This window comes from Mytilus edulis, chromosome 9 (assembly GCF_963676685.1).
Source record: "Mytilus edulis chromosome 9, xbMytEdul2.2, whole genome shotgun sequence".
Classification (NCBI taxonomy): Eukaryota; Metazoa; Mollusca; class Bivalvia; order Mytilida; family Mytilidae; genus Mytilus; species Mytilus edulis.
The window spans coordinates 47,206,449-47,226,070 of record NC_092352.1 but is presented as its reverse complement, the minus strand read 5'-3'; the positions used below and the strand labels follow the sequence as shown (position 1 = coordinate 47,226,070).

At 30.5% G+C, this 19,622-nt stretch overlaps 1 protein-coding gene across 7 annotated transcripts in view; it reads right to left on the bottom strand.

The window, feature by feature from the left end:
• The window catches only part of LOC139489725 (chondroitin sulfate N-acetylgalactosaminyltransferase 2-like), a 57,215-nt gene that overhangs the window by 10,047 nt on the left and 27,546 nt on the right, over positions 1 to 19,622 (bottom strand). For 5 of the 7 annotated variants that reach the window (XM_071276469.1, XM_071276470.1, XM_071276473.1 and 2 more), the window contains 2 exons: positions 14,175 to 14,353; positions 3,728 to 3,804 (listed from right to left, as the gene is read on the bottom strand). The gene's annotated coding sequence lies outside the window, so the exon portion shown is untranslated. The remainder of the gene's footprint in view (positions 1 to 3,727; positions 3,805 to 14,174; positions 14,354 to 19,622) is intronic. The other 2 variants (XM_071276475.1, XM_071276476.1) reach the window with 1 other exon arrangement.

Here is a 19,622-nt window from a genome sequence, read left to right as displayed (position 1 = left end):
AGGACTTTATTACAGTTCAAGGCCGCCTAAATCAACAATAACTAAACCACCTGTATTACATAATACTAAAAACATACTTTATTTTAAGATATATTAAAATCAAGCTGATTGAAATCAAGGGTGGAAAGATAATCGAAGAGGTGTGTTAAATTTCATACCATCTTTATAAGTCTTCAATTGAAATAAGGTGGTTGGGAAAAGATAGACATTAAGCACCATATACTATAAGTTACATTTTGCAGTATTTTTTTAGAAAGATCATCTGTTTCACAGTACATAAAAAGAGCTTAACTAATGGGTATCATTGTCAGTGGGGCACTAAATTTGCATAACAATCTCTTTCTAATATTACTTTTATGTATGTTCACAGTTTCAAGTTTTCCATTTCTCATTTTTTGAAACAGAAGAAATAACCGAATAAATTAAGATTTGTCTAGATTTGATGACTCCTTTAAGATCACCTAAATAAACATGAAGAAATAAAGAGTTTAAATTAAGATCATATACGTCTCCCAAAATTAAACTTTGGTCTACCAAAATTATTCAGTTTCAAGGACTTACAAATGTTACATAAGAAAATCTAAAAACGCACCTGCATGAATGAAATCATTTAAACGAATTTATCACCTTTTCTAACCCAGGTGTAATTCTCTTAAATCTATGCTAATTTGACAAGAGGAGGTAAATTGTTTAAACTCTAAAATACTGTAATTAATTAATTGAAAACACATCATTGTTATCTACAAATTTAAATGTTTCAATGATAAACTATCTACTTCAAAGATTATATAGGTCTTTGCTGAAGATAATCCTTGAGGTAATTCATAATACATAGTTAGTATTAAATTTAAAAGTACAAAATTTTGTGTTTTTCTTTAGTTCCTCTTATTACCTTGCAAGAATAAGTGGCATAACCTCCTTGATTTAACATATTGGAGTTCCTTTTCAGTAATTTGAAGGCAAAATAAAGGACTAACTGGCATCTTAATTTTGTCATACTTATTCATTGCTTTGCCACAGCGAAAGTTTTCAATAACATCAGAGGTCAAAGGTCAAAACCACAACATGACTTATGAGGACAAAATTTTCCAGGTACCATTAAGTTTCAGTTGGCATCTCAGCTTCATCATTGCCAAGAGGAGGATTTAAATGTCATTGTACTTCAAGGTCATAAGTCAAATGACAAGATGATATCACGAATAAGGAGTTTAAAACAATAGCATCTGAATATTAGCAAAAGAGTTCCAATACAAATTTATACGGAGGTATATGTAGGCAAAAATGACAAAACTTTTAATTTCCATTTTAATTAATTTTGAAGGACTAGTTTAACTAAAAAGTTTTAAATGTTATAAATTATCTATTGATACAATAGGAAGATTCTGCAATCTAGGTAAACCTAATTGATTAGCAGGAAATTCACCATACTCCAAGTAATGTGCAGTGCAATTTTTTCATTGACAGGAGAAATTGTTTACATAGACATGTTAATCCCCTAGAACAGAAAGCAAAATTGAAATAAAAATGTGCCAACATTTTTACAGATGTCATGGGAAATGTATAAATGAAATATTTTACATGTTATCTGTTACAGGTTATGGATTTTGGTTATGTGAAATGTAAATTTGTTTATAAACAAATGTTTTGTCAATCAAAAATCAAAATAATCCAAATGATTGACAGAACCTTGCCATTCTATCAACAAACAATAGTTCAAGGTTTTCAATGTGTGTGAAACAAAATTTAAGGGAGGTCTTATGAAATATATTAAGGTTTGGGACAAGGCTATACTTAAAGTAAAATAAAATCATAGCATTTAAACTGGACCTCTTGTTTTTTAGAAGATTGATTGATTGTTGGTTGCTTAACGTCCAGTGGCAAATATTTCATGCATATTCAGGACGAGAACAAGTTCACAATAAATACAATAGGTAGGTTAATACAATAGAGGCCATCTGGGATGATGGTCGGGGAAATTTGGACTGCCACTGGAAATGAGGGTATCTTGGATAGGGACAGAAATTTTGCCTTGCAACAGGCCACCTACGGACCCCTCAAAAGAGTTGTTGCAAGGGTTCTTAAAGTGCAAAGAGCATGGCACTCTCTTTACACCAGGCATTGGATTTAACGATCCCGCACAGCCAAAGAGACGCCCCACTTCGATACGCGTTTTACTGCCGGTCGGGAGAAGACCAAGTGACCATATTTCTATACCCCAGTCACCCTTGGGGGTTGTTTTTTAGAAGAAGTCATTCAACTGATATAGATGAGATTTCATTTATGGGATAATTGGTCTCTATTGATTTATAATTGAAAAAAAAAAAGTTTTATGATACATATAGATATAGGAAGATGTGGTATGAGTGTCAATGAATCAACCCTCCATCCAAGTCACAATTTATAAAAGTAAACCATTTAGGTGTAATACCACCAAATCATGGTACCTCACATCCGGTTGTATACGAAAATAGGTCGAAAAAAATATTTCCCTTGAATTTGACAGTTGTAGGTAATTAATCCTACATTTTATTGCAGTAAAAGATTTCTGTGTCATAAACATATGTCTTGGGTCATTCAAAGCACCATTATTTTTTTAATTGGGATTTCTATAGAATGTTTTGTAATCTTGAGGTAACATGGTGACGAAACCTTGTACACAGATAAAATAAGGGGAGAAATTTGATTGGTTAACTTCCAAAGATGGTTATTTTCTTATATGCAATGAAATGTTATGTGATTTTTTTTTCTATAGTACTGGACAGGATAAAACTTTACTCATGCCAAGTATTTCTTTATTTGAAACAAAGATAAATTCTACAGATTTTTTTGAAAAGTACAAAATCAAAACAAAGACTAATAGGGGAAAATCAATGGTGGTATTACACCTTATAGGTCAAAGTATGGTCTTCAACTCGGAGCCTTGGCTCACACCAAAGAGCAAGCTATAAAGGGCCCCAAAAAATTACTAGTGTAAAATCATTTAAATGGGAAAAACAACCATCTAATCTATATATAACACATACCAATTTATGAAGAAGAAAAGATGAATGCAAAGCATTTGTAATAGAGTAAAAGTTATAAGGATAAAATTATTCATAGCACTTTTACCGGATGTGCTGATTAAAGTGTCAAGATATATAATTTTTTTTGGACAAAACTTCACTAGAAATTTTTTCAATAATAAACAATGCTATAATATTTGTTCCTAGAATTTTCTACACTTTTTTCCACAAGAAACAATTTGTACAGTAACATTTTATTTAATGTAAATAATATTTCAAAATATGCACTCTCTTTAGAACTAATTTTATAAGGAACTCATGAAAGCAGCAAGCTAATAAATCTTTTACTGAAGAATAAACTCCTTGTTTTCAAAATTCCAATAGGGAAGAATATACTCTAAACAATATAAATGTGACCCAGACTGAATACTTAGGTACAGAGACAAGACTTAGAGACATAAAAGTGTTAATTAAAAATCAAAAACAACAATACTTTGGTATTTTTTTTTATCACTTTTTATTAGTGAATAAACTTGAAAAATATCACTGTGACCCAGACTGAAGACATTGTAATGGAGACTGAGAACTTAGAGACAGTAAAGTGTTAATTAAAAAAACTCAAAAACAACAATACTAAAAAGAAATGAAAGGATATTACATCAAAGACTATCTTTCATTATTTTAGATAATAAAAAAATCATCCACAAATCTGCATATGTACTTACCATTAGTTTGAAGTGTCCATGAATAAGTGATAGATTCTACGAAGTTCACATCTTCCCATGTATAAATATGCCTCTTCCTGAAATATAAACACAACCACTTGATCTGGTCTGATCTATACTCTGAATATCATGTATTCTGGCATAATGAAGAGTTTAAGATAATATAACTGGCAACTGCCAGCTGTCATCCATGAGTAGCACTGGATTAGAGGGTTTCCATAGCTTATGAACCCCTTTTAAATCATAGATTTAGATTTTGAATGGTGTAGATCACTTTGCACCCTATAATCAGGAGATGAAAGGTAACATAGACTGTGAAAGCTGTTGATTTACATCTGTAAAAATCATTATATGCTGAGGAGATTATAGGACAGACATATAAATTCACCGTTGTGTCGTTTTTTTCACCTAAGTTTTTAAATTTTTTTAGAGCATATAGTAAGATTAGAGTCATACTCTACAGACTGGCTCTGCTATAATTTAAACTTATAATTGAATGCTAAGGTTAATTCTATCCATAAATCTTTCTTCCATTTAACAAATCTTTGCTTATGTTTTTGATTTTTTCAGTGAAAAGTTACTTGCAAAGGATACACAGAAAGCATTATACCAAGGATTTTTATAGAAGATATATAAAAGAAGATGTGGTATGATTATGCCAATGAGACAACTCTCCACAAGAGAACAAATGGCACAGAAATTAACAAGTTTAGGTCACTGTACAGCCTTCAACAATGAGCAAAGAACATACAGCATAGTCTGAGCTACTACTGTACAAAACCTTGATTAAACTAATATTTGAATAATGAAAAAGTTTTTTTTATAAAAGAATAACAGTCTTGTTTAAGATTTTGCTTTAGATTGGCAAGTTGATGCCTGTAAACCACTTAACAAGTGGCAATGATTTATTTTATGTTTTGAATTATTTGAACAATATAAGACTTCTAAAGTCACTAATGCAGTGCACATGCTTGAAAATAAAATTAATGAGTATAATGCTAAGCTGAAATCAAATATAAATGGTCTGTTGTATTAAAGTACTTTTTCACAAACACATTAATTTGATGAAAAACTTAACATTTAGACAATGTTTAATAAATTTCACTAACAAGACTGTGCAATATGGGCAGAAGCTTTACATTTATATATGCAAGTTAGTGGAAAAAGTATAGTTCCAGTCTTTGATTGGGAGAAAGTAAAGAATCAGATCTACCCTAATATATACTCCAAAACAACATACCATATATCAATAGCCCATCATGTTCTATTCCATAACATCTCATTTGAACAAAGTAAAATTTCCAAAGTCAATAAAGAAATGGGTGTTGGGATGGGCATCATAAACGCTATAATGTTATGAAGCTGAGATGCATGAATGCTTGTAACCAACTACTATAGATTTAATATTATTTGTGGGGTACCAGTAAATAAAGGTGAACCACAAGTTTAAATGTACAGTGAAGAACTAATATTCAGTAAGATTATATGCAGACTTTTTCAAAACCACAAAATCAAATTTCCACAAAAAAAAACATTTTTTCCTAAATCCACAAAAATTGATATCTACGACATAGTATTTGTACAAAATTTCAATAAAAGATATGGTTTTATAACATATAATGTACTTTGATGACATGGTTTTAACTTACTGCAAGCACACAATATGAATGATTGATTGATTGATTGATTGTTTGTTTGTTTGCTTAACGTTCAGTGGTACACTAACTGTACTATTTTCTGCTCTTTGGTCAAGTTGGTTTCTTTTTGACACATTCCCCTTTTCCATTCTCATTTTTAAAATTATCAAGTATTCGATTCACGTAACTCCGTCTTTTGTGATCTATAATCCTGATATCATTTAAGTACACTTAATTTTATTGTACATTTTTCTCCTTTATTTTTTTCAACTCTTCTAACTGATCTCATAATAGGGAGGATGTACTATTTACAAAACTTCAACCCTGGCATACATGAATGTGCCTCACAGAGGACAAGAATCTGCCATTCATTGTTATTTCAATATCAGTTGTCCATTTCAAATTTAGTGTTGACGTAAGATATCTTTTGTCCCTGTTAAATTCATTTGCAGCATGTTGACATGAAGAAGAATTTAGACATTGACACATTGTAGAGATGCTTGTCCATCATGATAGACCCGTTATTGACCCCTAAGCACATTCTTCGAATTGATTGTGTTGATGGCAAGTGCAGAAAGTTCATTCATGTCTGGTCTCTATTTAAGTTTAAATCTATTTTAACGAAAGTTTTGTGCATTTTCTTGAATGTTTTAATAGACAATGAAGGCAAAAGCCAGAATGTCTCCGAAAGGGGAAAAGGGGAGGGTAAAAATTCAAGTTCATAAACCTCAATATAAATACATATCTTGTTTGTAATAGTCTTTTAGTCTTTGTTTTTATTTTCAGATGGGGGTCTGCACCAAACTCTAAAACCCCATGGCTATGCATGGGTATTTAATAATAAATAAAAAAAATCAAATTTTAGAAAAAAATATTACAAAATGTCTAGCCTGAATTTTGCAGTTTACCAATGTATAGGTGGTATCTATAATACTAAAATTACGAGGTCCAATTTGTCAGCCGTCATCACGTAAAAACGACGAATCAAAGAATTCAACTTTATATACAACTAATATAGTACAAAGGTGTAGATTAAAAATTACACCACTCCAGGCCCTTTTGTTTTCCACGTAATTAATATTGACAATAATTAGGAAGTTCCGGGTCGAGTCCGATACCGATACCAATAGTATAATCACCTGTTACCTATTACCTTATCTGTACGTTCCGCATCTGACAGGCGCACCACCAAACGGTGTATTCAGGATTAACATGCTATATACACGGGTCATAATCACAGGGTTGACACTACTAAATTGTCAAATTGTTACCTATTGTAGTATTTTAATCCGTAAGACTTCCTAAGATAACAATACGAATATTAAAAATCTGGACTAAAAATAAGTTTCAATTTGTTAGCAGGCATGACGTAAAACAGCGAATCAAAAAATTCAACTTTATTTATAACTAATATAGGACAATGCTGTTGATTAAAAAATACTCCATTCCAGGACCTTTTGTTTTCCAAATAATTAATAAATTACCAATAATTGATAAGTTCCAGTTCGACGGGTTCAAACAGAAAGATTTGAAAGCAGCGAAAATTGTGTATCTTATAATCGAAAATTGTGTATCTTATAATCGGCATGACTTTATCAGATGACAGTACTTATACTAAGATAAGGCTTGCACATAGTTATATACTTTAATTCAGTCACGAACCCGCAATATCACCGTTGTGTTCTAGTATTATCTATTTATCTAGTCCTAATTAATGATGTTTACTTTGTATTTGACTGATCAGCCTTAAGAAAAATAATGTGTTAATTTTGTATTCTCATCCATCAAACTTCATCTAAAAGCAGTCAATCAACCCATCAAACCCTCAAACACTTCATATGACTCTCATCACTAGAGAATACTCAACTAGTGTTTCTCAAAATATGCTTAAAAAGAATAAAGAAGCTTTGATTCATAGGTTTAACAGATTTATTATGTCTAAACATGCTTTCGGAAGGTGCATCAATCAGCAACTGATCTTTCAAAGAAAGAGATATCTTTGATGGATTTTTCAGAACCATAAACATCAGGTGATAGCTAGTTTGCCATGCAAATTTATTTCAACCTTGAGTATCTTTTCCAGTGTTTTAAGTATAAACCTTTTAGCCTAATGCTAGTAAAAATCATGAATTTCTGATGGGCATCTGGGTATAAACATTAGTTAGTCAATAACCTTTTAAAGGTCAATTTCTGATATGTTTAATTGCAATTGGCTAAAGAAATATTGACCAAATTGACCCTTTCTTGACCTCTTGGAAGGGTGCCATTCAGAGATGGCAATATCTCACATGCCTTTCTTAAAGTGGATTAAAAGTCAAAAGCCACAATTGTGTCAGCTTGTCCAAACAGGTACATGTATTTGCAAAAAGATTTATCAGCTTGGACTTTGAGCTTCAAGACATGTATATCAAGGTCAAAACTAACTCTAAAGCAAAATGACAACAAGAAGATTTAGTCTAGTTTGATTCAAAGCACTTATATTCTCTCTGTTACTTATTTTGCAAGGGTATATTTTAATAATAATTGTATACATCAATTTAAAAAGTTTATCTTACAAAGCAATGGAAATCTTATTCAAATCTGTATAAATTTCAAAAGTTGTCTCTCTTTGACCATACAGTCAAGACTTTCATTTTGTTTAATATATTGATGTTTCTTCAACAGATTTTGGAAAGGGCAAGAAAGTGCATCTTCAAAAAAGAATTTAATCCATTTATATATTGAAAGGGATGCACAAACACAGATAATTTATTATCATATTTCATATTTTCAATTTAATAATATAAATCCCAAGCGTTATTTTTCCATTTAACAAACTAAACTGTCTATAATCTTTTTCTCATGTTGGTTTTGTTAGAGAGTATATCAACCAAACTGATTTCATTATTCATCAAAAAGCTCAGTAATCAAAAACATAAATATTCCTGAGTGTTAAACATCAAATACCAGGAAACAGTTGTTAATTTGGCATTAAACTTTATTTACATCTGGAAGACGCATTTATCATGTGTATTGCATTTTAATAATGAGATTATGTAACCGCAGAATGATATCTGCATTGTTAAATCTATTCTTCCAGCTAAGCACTGTTACATATGTTTTCAATATGCCAGACAAAAAATATCAATGATATTGATTTAGGACAAAAATAACATTTAGACTAAAGAAACAGATTAAAGTAATTGATTTTATATTCGTAAGCCGATATGTATACACCAGTGTTGCATGTATTTTGGTTGGGATTGGAAGATTTTATCAATTACATCTTAGTTTATAGGAATAAAAGGTGATGAGAGTTACATATTAGCAAAAAATCAACCAAACCCCACCTAAAAACACATGTAGACACATTGTCTTTTGTTTGTCTCAAGTCTGGAACCTCACTCAGTCAGTAGTTTTTATTGTCATATCCTAATAATTATATAACATGTATGTTTCCTTTGAATCCTTAATTTTGATTGGCTGACAACAATCGTCAGGCAATCTCATGCCATATTTTTTTTCCGTAAAAAACACAAAAGCTTATAATGACTGAATGTGTTTTCCATGACAAAATGAAAATAATAAAATTGAAAAACAAAAGAAAAGCATGATATAACGTTTAATTTCATGGTTGTAGCATAAAAATGTAGAATGCTTCTTTATAATTTTATAGGGTTGTAAAAGCTTAGCTTTTTTTAACAAAGCAAGTGCTAACACCCTGATAAAATGATAAAAAGAAGCATCAGTTCTTAGATATATTTGTTTTTTTTGAGAATTGAATGTTTATTGCAGATATTTGATTGCTTTTGTTAAATCTATTCATCTATTTGCTGAGATATAGCGTTTTTGTGATGATGCAGTGTAAAGCCATCTGCAATCAATCAAACAATACAGAGCTTGACATATTGTATGGTCATCTATCTATAGTAGAAGACTGTATGTTGCCATCTATATGTTTTTTTTGGTTGCTTGTTGTCATTGGGTTTCTGTTTTATAGACTTATAACCCATATTTCCTATTATACAAATGGATGTTCCTTATACTGATTTTGTATTGATTGATAATTTCTTAACATTTGCACAGCAATGAATGGCTGTCACCATTTTGCTTCAGCTTTTCTATAACAAATGTCATGTGAAAGTCTTACAATATATCTGGTTATATCTAGTTCGTATGGGAAATTAATTTGAAGCATGTACACTTAGAGAAAGAGATATGATCTCCATCATTACACAGGATATAAGATAAGTCTGTTGATTCAATGACAACAGATTGTCAAACTGACATATAATTAAGAACTAACTAAATATGGTGTTGGGGAGATCACTTAAGACACTTGAAATGTATAAATATCAGTTGGTATAAAAAAACACATTAATAAATAGACTGAAATCAGCTACAACTTTTTCATACAAATTAATTCTGTATTTTGATACAAATTTTGCAATGATATGCAAGTAATATAAAACTAAAGGCTCTTAATACTTTGCTTTGCTTACCTGGAGGACAATGACAATTTAAGTTAAAATGGACAGTAGATTAACAAACCTTGATATTCTCCCCATTTCTGCCGAAATTCGTTTTTTTTTTCATCTTTAAAAGTTTAAAAGATCACGTGCAATACTTGCATTTTACCCCCAATATTCAACTTTTGGCCTTAAACTGCCTTGTTGGATGGCAAGCAAAAATCATCAGAATCAATTTTTACATACCACAATGATGATTATGGTCAAGACTAGTTCCAACTAACCCAAGTTTTTGGATGACAGAAAAGAGACATATAGTGATGATAAAGGCTGACATGACTTTGAGTTGGGTAAGCTGAAAATGGTAGTGAGAAGACCAACAGAAAAACACTTCTATATTGTAAGGTACATTTGTAAATGGTATGGTGACATCAAGAAACATGTTGACCATGCTGTATGGTTTGGGTTCTTTAAGAAAAATCATGTAAAGTTTTGTAAAGGTTGATATAAGGAACAGAAATAAAGAAATGTTGGGTTCATGTATAATATTTAGAATGTGTCAACCAGGCAACAAGACCAAAAAGCAGGAACCAGCCCAAGGACACCAACAGTTTGTAAAAACACAGCGAAAAAATCCTACACCCCAATGTAACTTCAGCTGGCCCCTTAACAAAAATGTGTATTAGTTTAGTGAAAATGGACGTCATACTAAACTCATTAACTAATAGATGGATCAAAAATTAATTAGTAAAAAAAATCCAAAGAATTGCTTTAGATAACGAAAAGAAACTAATGAAATAAAAAAATAAGGGAAAATAAATCATTTTAAGTCATTGTTCCTTTTAAAATTGTTAAACGATGATGACTGATGTACCCATATTTTGACTATTATATTTATTGTGTCTGTTTATTTAACGCATCAATGTAAAAATATCGGAAATTAATGAGACTGTCATTAAAGTGAGAGGGTTAGCGCTATAGAACCAGGTTTAATCCACCATTTTCTACATTTGAAAATGCCTGTACCAAGTCAGGAATATGACAGTTTTTGTCCATTCGTTTTTGATGCGTTTTGTTATTTGATTTTGCCATGTGATTATGGACTTTCCCAATTGATCTTCCTCTAAGTTCAGTATTTTTGTGATTTTACTTTTTTTCATCTCAATATATCAAAATCAATTTAAATGTACAAAAAAAATCTACAATAGAAAGCTGCACTGACCTCTCAGAAACATTATTCTACAATGTTTTTTCCAAGACAAATCATGTGGAAGTTTTCCAGCAAAGGTCAAAAATATGAACTGAACCAGAATACACAATGGTACATTATCACTTAAACAATTAAGAAACAATTACTCATAAATCTAGAAAGACAATAAGTCCACTTAAAATGTCAAGTTTATATCTTAATGTATGTATGGTCATAATAAGAGACAAATTTAAATACATTTTCCATTTCAATAATTTTAATTAGGAAATTTACATTAGTCCTATTTTCTGGCTAGTTTAAGTTCATTAATTCAGATCTGACCTCCAGTTCATTATAAAATATACAATTTGAACTGATGACCCTCTAAAGTTTCTAATTTTATAATGGAGAGCAAGGGATGATGGACTGTGAAGTTCAGTGTTCCAGTTTCATCCACCTCTTAGCCCAAAGACTGCTTAATTTACAAATACAATGCACTACATGCATGATGGGAAGAGTTACATTACATGAACAGAGTCAAAATATATAACCATTCTATTCTTTGATCTATGTTCAGTAAGAAACCACAGTGTAAATTGTAGGTCTTGATTGGTTTACAAAACACTGAAAATGATAGTCTTGTAATTTACTTTGAAAATTTTATTTACTTATTTAAAATAACTTTCCTTACATTAACTGATGACCCTACCGTAGCAATCAAGTTAATACCTAATTTATTTTACTTTACCTTTAATTTTCAGGGTTGCATATTGTAAAACTGTTTGTGTGTCTTTCATCTTTTTTTCTATTGTCATTATATTCTTCTTTTTCCTATTGTTGGCTTGCTGTTTTTTTTGGGTATATACCACAACTCTATTTTAGTCTCATTTAGTTCAAGCCCACAGGCTCTGTAATTGCTAAGGAATATATTATCTACATTTATAATATTTTCCCTCTATGTTAATCCATTGAAAGATTCAGTCAAATCATTGGTTTGGTCAACAGATAGAATTGAGTAATCCCCAGAAATGAAATCCAACTAAAGCGTATTATACATTTTTGTATATTGACCCTATGGGGTCAAAGAGAAAACTAGATGTATCGAAGCGACAAAAAGTTGAAAAATCTGCAATTTCAATAACACATGTGGACACAAACATGATGGTAGTCTCTGTATCAAAAATCAGCTTAAAATGTGGAGGCGTATAGAAAAATGTGTTTTTCAACAATTTTCAAAGTTGTAAATCCTTAATTTTGGCAAAAATTAGCAGAGTGGAAAGAAAACCTAAACTTGATCTGTAACTCATCATGAGTAATTCACATGCCAAAAATCAGCCCAATATCTGAAAGCGTTTAGAAAAAAAGTCTGTATAACTGTGAATTTCAACAATTTATCACAGTCCAAAGCCCGTAATTTCAGCAAAAATTAGTGGAGCAGAACGAAACTTAAACTTGATCTGTAACTCATCATGGTTAACTCACATACCAAAAATCAGCCAAATATCTGATGGCGTTTAGAAAAAAACTCTGTATAATGGTTTGTTGCGGAATGATGGAATGACTGAATTATGGAATTATGGAAATTTGGAATTACGGACAAGGATAAAACTATATGGCACCTACAACTTCCTTGCGGGGCCATAAAAACAAACTTAAATGTTCAAATGATGACAGGTTTCAAGTGTTATGGCAATTGAGATCACCTAACCCAAATAGCAAAAAATATAAATTTCAAGAGAAAGTTTGATTCATGTCTAAAATACTATAGATATGGCAATAGATCACAATTACAAGGGTGTGTTTGGTTCATGTCTAAAAATGCTAAAGTCAATCAAAATTCTTAATTACTCTAAAATGTCAAAGGACATGGAGCCACTTTTCTTCACTGCACAAATTACAAGATCACACCATGACATGATAGCAAAGGGTGCCAATACACCTCTCAATCACTTAACAACTTATTATTTAGAAGACAATGTTAACCAGTCCAATATATGTGACAATATTTGATGTGAGAACTTAAAAGTAATTGCAACCTTTTCATTTCTTTTTTATTTCACAATGCAATAAATATTACCTAACAATGCTATTACAATGCCAAATATTATAATTTCTCTCTTACAAAAAATAGAGATCATATATAAGCCTGCCTTCATCTCACTCATAAAATAAAACATTATTATACTTTTTCAAAAACTAATCTAAAACAGCACTGTAAACATGTTTTTTTTTAATTACTACCAGTGAACAATATGAACTCGTACTGAACTTAAATTACATTTCATTGTGGCATATTTGATCCGCAATAGTTCTCTATATAATCTGCTTACAAAAAAAAACTATTGTTGAACATATCTTTTTTTGTAATATTTGTTTATCCTCTGAGCATTTAAACTTCAACTGACACTGCAAACAATTGATTGGATTTTTTAGAAATAGCTTCAACCCCATTTTTTCTGTTTAGAGGGAGGTTAAGAGAATAACTATAAAAAAAAAATCCTGAACATATCGTCTACCTCTATGCTGACACCCTTCTCCTTTTTTCCATCTAATTTTTGATTGATTGTTGGTTGCTTAACGTCCAACAGCATACCCATCTAATGATTCATTAGTAAACAATATGATTTTGTTGCATTCTTACATTTTAGTGGTGTAAAAATTATACTTTTTCAGTAAAATGATGGATAAGTACAATCTCATGAAAAGTAAAAGTTTCCCACCTTGCTTAAGCTATATAAACATAACGTATAATTGTTAATATCTGTGTCATTTGGTCTCTTGTGAAGAGTTGTCTCATTGACAATCATTCCACATCTTCTTTTTCATAGAAACAACTTTACTATTTACCGTATAATATTGAAAAAAAATCTGTGTCACTGGCGTAAGTATGGATACAAATTGAATATATATTGGTAATAATTTTAACTTTTTATCATTGTGTTATATGCTCAAGTAAAGTACATCAAACAATCACCGCAAACAGATTCTCACACAAAACTTAATAATAAAACTTTAAAATCGACACTTCTGTGTAAAGTATATCTGTGAATAAAATACAAATTTAAAATCAACTCATAAAATTTTATGCTAATACCATTGACGATTCTGACTAAGATGTAGTTAATACTATTAAATGTATTGTATGAAAGAGAATATTGAAACTTCTAGCCTACCTTGCAGTCCAGGCTTATGTGTCGAGGCTTATTTGTCTAGACCGGTTCTACTAATTCATCCTGTGGAATTGCGAAATATAAGTGGTCAGCAGGTATATGGTCAGTTGTAACTATTGACCTCTATTTACACAAGATCTTGTTAGTCCATTGTGTACATTTTATCGCTTCAACACAACACTCTGATAAAATATAAATGAAGCAAGAGTTTAAATCCCTTCTCAAGTCAACCTTAACTAAATTGAAATGGTCAATTTCTTTCCCATTCATATAACTGAAAGTTTCACTGGTAGTATATGATGTTTTTCTCTCACTTGGGTAACTCTTACAAAACCAGATTATATTTAAACTGAGAGACGACAATAGAATTTTATTCCCTTTTTGGAGATAACTTTTATTTACACGTCACACTATATGGGTTATACAGTTTCATTATTTTTATAAGTCCATTTTCTAATAATCCATATGAATGGAGATATTAAAAATTTAATTAAGTTATTAAATAAGTAATTTAAAAACTTCAAAAACTTAGTTTGAATACATAGTTATTCAGTTTCATTTAAAAAGCCATAAAAATTTACCTATAAATTTTCTTTTTTGCAAGTTTTATGAATAGTGCATGGTTATGCATCTGATGCTCACTCCAATTCTATAATAGTTTTCACCGTATTATAAAAGTAGGCTAAGATATGCAAGCAGTCACCTAGCTACTTTCAGTTTGGAACAATGGCATTTCTATACACTCTCTGTATGGCATATTGCATGAATCAAAAGTAAATTATGCATATTAATATTAAAAGAAAAACATGCCTAATACATGTAGCATACGACAAATTCTGCAAGAAAGAATTTACTGGTACACTGTTAACCCAAAACCTGTCTTTACAAAGTTCTTATGTGCATTTGTACACTGAATATTCTTTAAAGTACCATGTAGTACACCAAATTGTCCTTTATGTACCATATATTTATGATTTTATTTCAAAAGAGATCCAATTTGTAGGGATTCACTCCATTCGAAAAATGAATACATGTACAAGGAGATGCAGGATAAATGCCAACGAGACGGCAACCCAACAAAAACATCAGGACAGACAATAGACATTTTTTCAAAGTTTTTTTTATTGAGAATGATTAATGTGGTTCTTTTCTTTTAAATCCAAAGTAACAAATGTTAGCCTCATTAGAGAAGGGGTCCTAATTTTCTTAAGTCAAAAACAAAGACAAAAATAACTTTCTCTTTGAAGCCTTTGAAAGAGGATCAGTGATTGGTCTGATAGATTCTGTATCAAACAACAAAAAAGTTTCATTAAATTACATATGAAATATATTTGGACATGACTTGATAAAAAGTTTTAGGCAGAAACCTAATAAAAGATGGTGGTGCCAAAAGGGTAAATCCAGAAAACCATTGTAATCTTTTAAATTACTCAACTTACTTCCTTATCTATTAAAAATCTTTAAAAAATTAGTCTCTAACTAAAAATTGCAATGTCATTACTCAATATGAATGCAAATGATTAAGTTTTGTTCAATAATATAAAAATAAGATTACCAGTGATCTAAACGAACACCAAAAACCAAGAGTAAAAGAAAGTGAACAATCATTAACAGATCAGATGTCTCTGTAACTGAAATATAAATCTTTTTCGGTGAATGTTAAAATTTCGGCACGTTTGTATGCATATTTGTGCACATTTAAATGTGTCATTTATTCTATTAAGAACAACATATTTCATTTGATTCTAAAAGCTTTTTATTGTAACTGTCTCTAATTTTAAAAGAGAATCAATCAATTCTACCATAATGACGCCTTTCCCTGTTGCTTGGTAAAGAAAATATTTGTTTCATTTCTCTAGTAAAAACATTCATTTATTTCTTTTTTCTGTGGTTATTTTAACACAATACATCAAATGGGCTTAAGACATTATAATACTTCCTTTTTACATTTTTCATGATTAAATTGTTTCTTTTGTTGCCATTGCAAATCCTTGATGTCTAGTCAGTTCAAACACATAATACTAATTGCCTTTCTTTTCAAGTGTATGTTTTTTTCCTCCCCTTATCAAGTTTCAAAGCTACTTTCAATTTTTTTTTTTAAAGAAAGCACAAAATCAAAGTGAAAATTGGAAAAAATTGAATTCAAATGTTGCATTCGAAGAGCTATACCATATTACCTTGATCAGATGAACAGAATCAAAGGTTTTGAAAGTCAAAGACAGAAGTACAACAAAAATTGCTGAAACTGCATCCCTGATTGGTTGATGCTTAAGTAACAGCAGCAAATATTACATACACTAATTCAGGATAACTGTCGAGAATGAAATGATTAGCACTTAAAAAATAAAAACATATAAATGAAATTTATGTGTCTGAACACTGATTTTAAGGCCTACATGGTAAAATACTAATTTATTTGTTTATGCTGTCCATTACAAATTCAAACTGATTGTTTTTACCCGAGGTATTTCATTCAAGTTTTTACCCAAGGTATTTCATTCAGAACAATTGTCAAAGTTGAAATGTCTAGAGAACAATCAAACATACTTTGAAAATTTATTTTATTTGTACTCGGCTGGAATACAAATAGAAATGCTTGCCAAAGGCCACACATTCTACTTTTTTCTAAGCCTTGAGGCCATAAAAAAGAATAGGTTTTTTTGCCCAAACGCTACCTATCCAGAAAAAAAGCTGCCTACTCAAATTCTTTTATTGTCCTGATTTGAAGAAGTTTTTTTTTTAATCAGATAGGCATGAAGACTAATAAACACCCGAATCTTCAATTTCTCTTTTTCAAAAAAAAAAAAAAAAGAAATGCTACCCACTGTCTCAACCTTTGGGTAGAGTTTGGGCAAACCAAAATATTTTTAACTGTGGCCTGAACAAATACATTTTATTTTTCTAGACAATGCATGGTTATTCTTTATGTTATACAGTTTAAGAAAATTTAGCTTACTTTGTTTAAAGAAAATTAATCTGTTTCCAAATTGACTGGTTTTAACATTCTGCACCACCTGCATGCATGGTATTATCATTAAAAGGTTAAACCCAGTCTAATCTAGGTAAAGTACAAGTATTTTGATACATGCAGGTGCTGTTTTGTATAACAGAGCTAATTTTAGCATTCACTGTTTCCAAAACTGATTTCAATATCTAAATAAACGTGATTTAGTTGATACATGTATGGTAACATAACTAATTTTGTACGTTTAATATGATAAATGCAGCTATTTTTATGACTAGAAATTCTTAAAATATATATTCCCCAAAAAAAAACAAGAAAGAAAAATTTATGACACTGACCTATATTGTAAAGCTTGACAGAAAATATAGGTCATGAGTATGAAATATTCCAACCGTTGTTTTACAGAGAAGAAATAAATGGTAACATTTTACTGATTAAATTTACAGTGAATTTTGAAAATTTGATCATCTGTTGTGTTAAACAGATGATAGTTGCTCATGCAAGGAAAGTAGGTCATGGTTCTCTAAAGTTTGCTAAAAGACATACATTATTATACAATTCAAATTTATTCAAAAGTTTCTGAGATTATAACCTTAATATACAACATCCCTCACTCAAAGTTTTGAAAACTCAAATGATATCAGCATAATATCTAATATCCCTCAGCCATAGAATAAAAGTTTTGGGAACTCAAATAATATCTAAGAAAGGACTTTAGTTGTGGATTATTTTAGGTTGCCAAACAAGAGAGACAGAAAACATGAACTAATCCAGATTCTACAGTAACACAGATTTTACAGTAACACCAGTCTATTAAGGTGTTATAGTTTTGTGGTTAAAATCTTTAAACCTAGACAACCAGAGTGGACGGTAGTTGTTCAGATGCCATTCAGATTGTTTCCAAATTTTATAGAAATGTGTACTTTTCCAGGCTTTAAAAACAAAGTTTGTCCACTTCACATCAAACTGCATACTTCAAAATATCTAGTTCTCCTGGTTGCAAAACTGATTACAATTTTATGTATACTTTCTAGCTTTGATCATGGACCACATGCATTGTTATATGAGGCTATAACGATTACCAGAGTAATTCCTTCCGTTACATTTATTAGGAATAAAAAACTGCCCTATTATTAAACTTCAAAACACAAGTATCAAGATTTCATTCAATGATTAATCTGAATAAAAATTAAACTGCACTATAACTACAAAATACAAGTAGCAAGAAGCATTTAATCTAAATTTAAAGAAAAAAAATGTAATATAAATTTAATAGTGTGATAAATTTACACGTCAACATAATGATGAGGGCCATTAGGGTCAACCATTACAAATTTATAACTGAAACGAGAATCAAAGACACCTGGGTACTTCACACTTATAACATCTACTTTTACCCATACTTATATAACATTATATGGCCTTTCAATCCTTCCATATTGCAATTTTAAAGCATTTTCTATTATATATGCAAATATTAGCATAGGATTAAATTTTAAATCTTTCAATATCTTGCAAGACCACTAAAGTCACTATTGTGATTAAATATCTTATGTTTTTAAAGGGACTTTTAACTTAAAGGTATAATAGTACAGTCTGGTAGAGCATTAACGTGTTTAAATTGTCTAGATTACTTAAATACTGTGAGAACAAAATTTGTACTGATTTTCAACCGGAAAAAGAGATCAATTGTAGTGTCTATTATTGAAGACTGTTATATTACAGTACCCAATTTGAACCCAATTTGAACCCATTTTGCATAAAAGCAATGCATATCTTAAAGATTTACTCTTCATTGATGTTTACTCCAAATCTCCTGAACCTCTTATGTATTTTTTAATTTGTTGTCCGACAAAATAAATCTAAACAAAAATAAATGCTAGTTGCTTACATCAAAGTCCTTTGGTCTCTAGCATGTCTAGTGGATAATTGTCTCATTGGCAATCCTACCACACCTCTATATTTTAAATCAAGTCCATTTATAATAATAGTATATGTGTAAAGATTGTTATATATTTGTAAATCCATAGACCAACATTTCACTGGAACAATTCAAAAAGAGAGCAACACAGAAAAGTAAAACCTAGCCATTACATACTGCAACCCCCCCCCCCCCCCAAATAAAAAGAATTAGACATCAGACACTAATAAAAAAAAAAGATTCTTACAAACCCTGTGTATTTATATATGAATATTCTTGTTTCTCGTTTTTATATAGATATGACCATTGGTTTTCCCGTTTGAATGGTTTTACACTAGTAATTTTTGGGCCCTTTATAGCTTGTTGTTAGGTGTGAGCCAAGGCTCCGTGTTGAAGGCCATACCATGACCTTTAATGGGTTTACTTTTATAAATCATTATTTGAATGGAGAGTTGTCTCATTTGGCACTCATACCACATCTTCCTATTTCTATTAAACATCCAGAATATTTCAGACTACCGGTATATATTTCCTAATAAAAACTGAATTTCAATTTTAGTCAAGC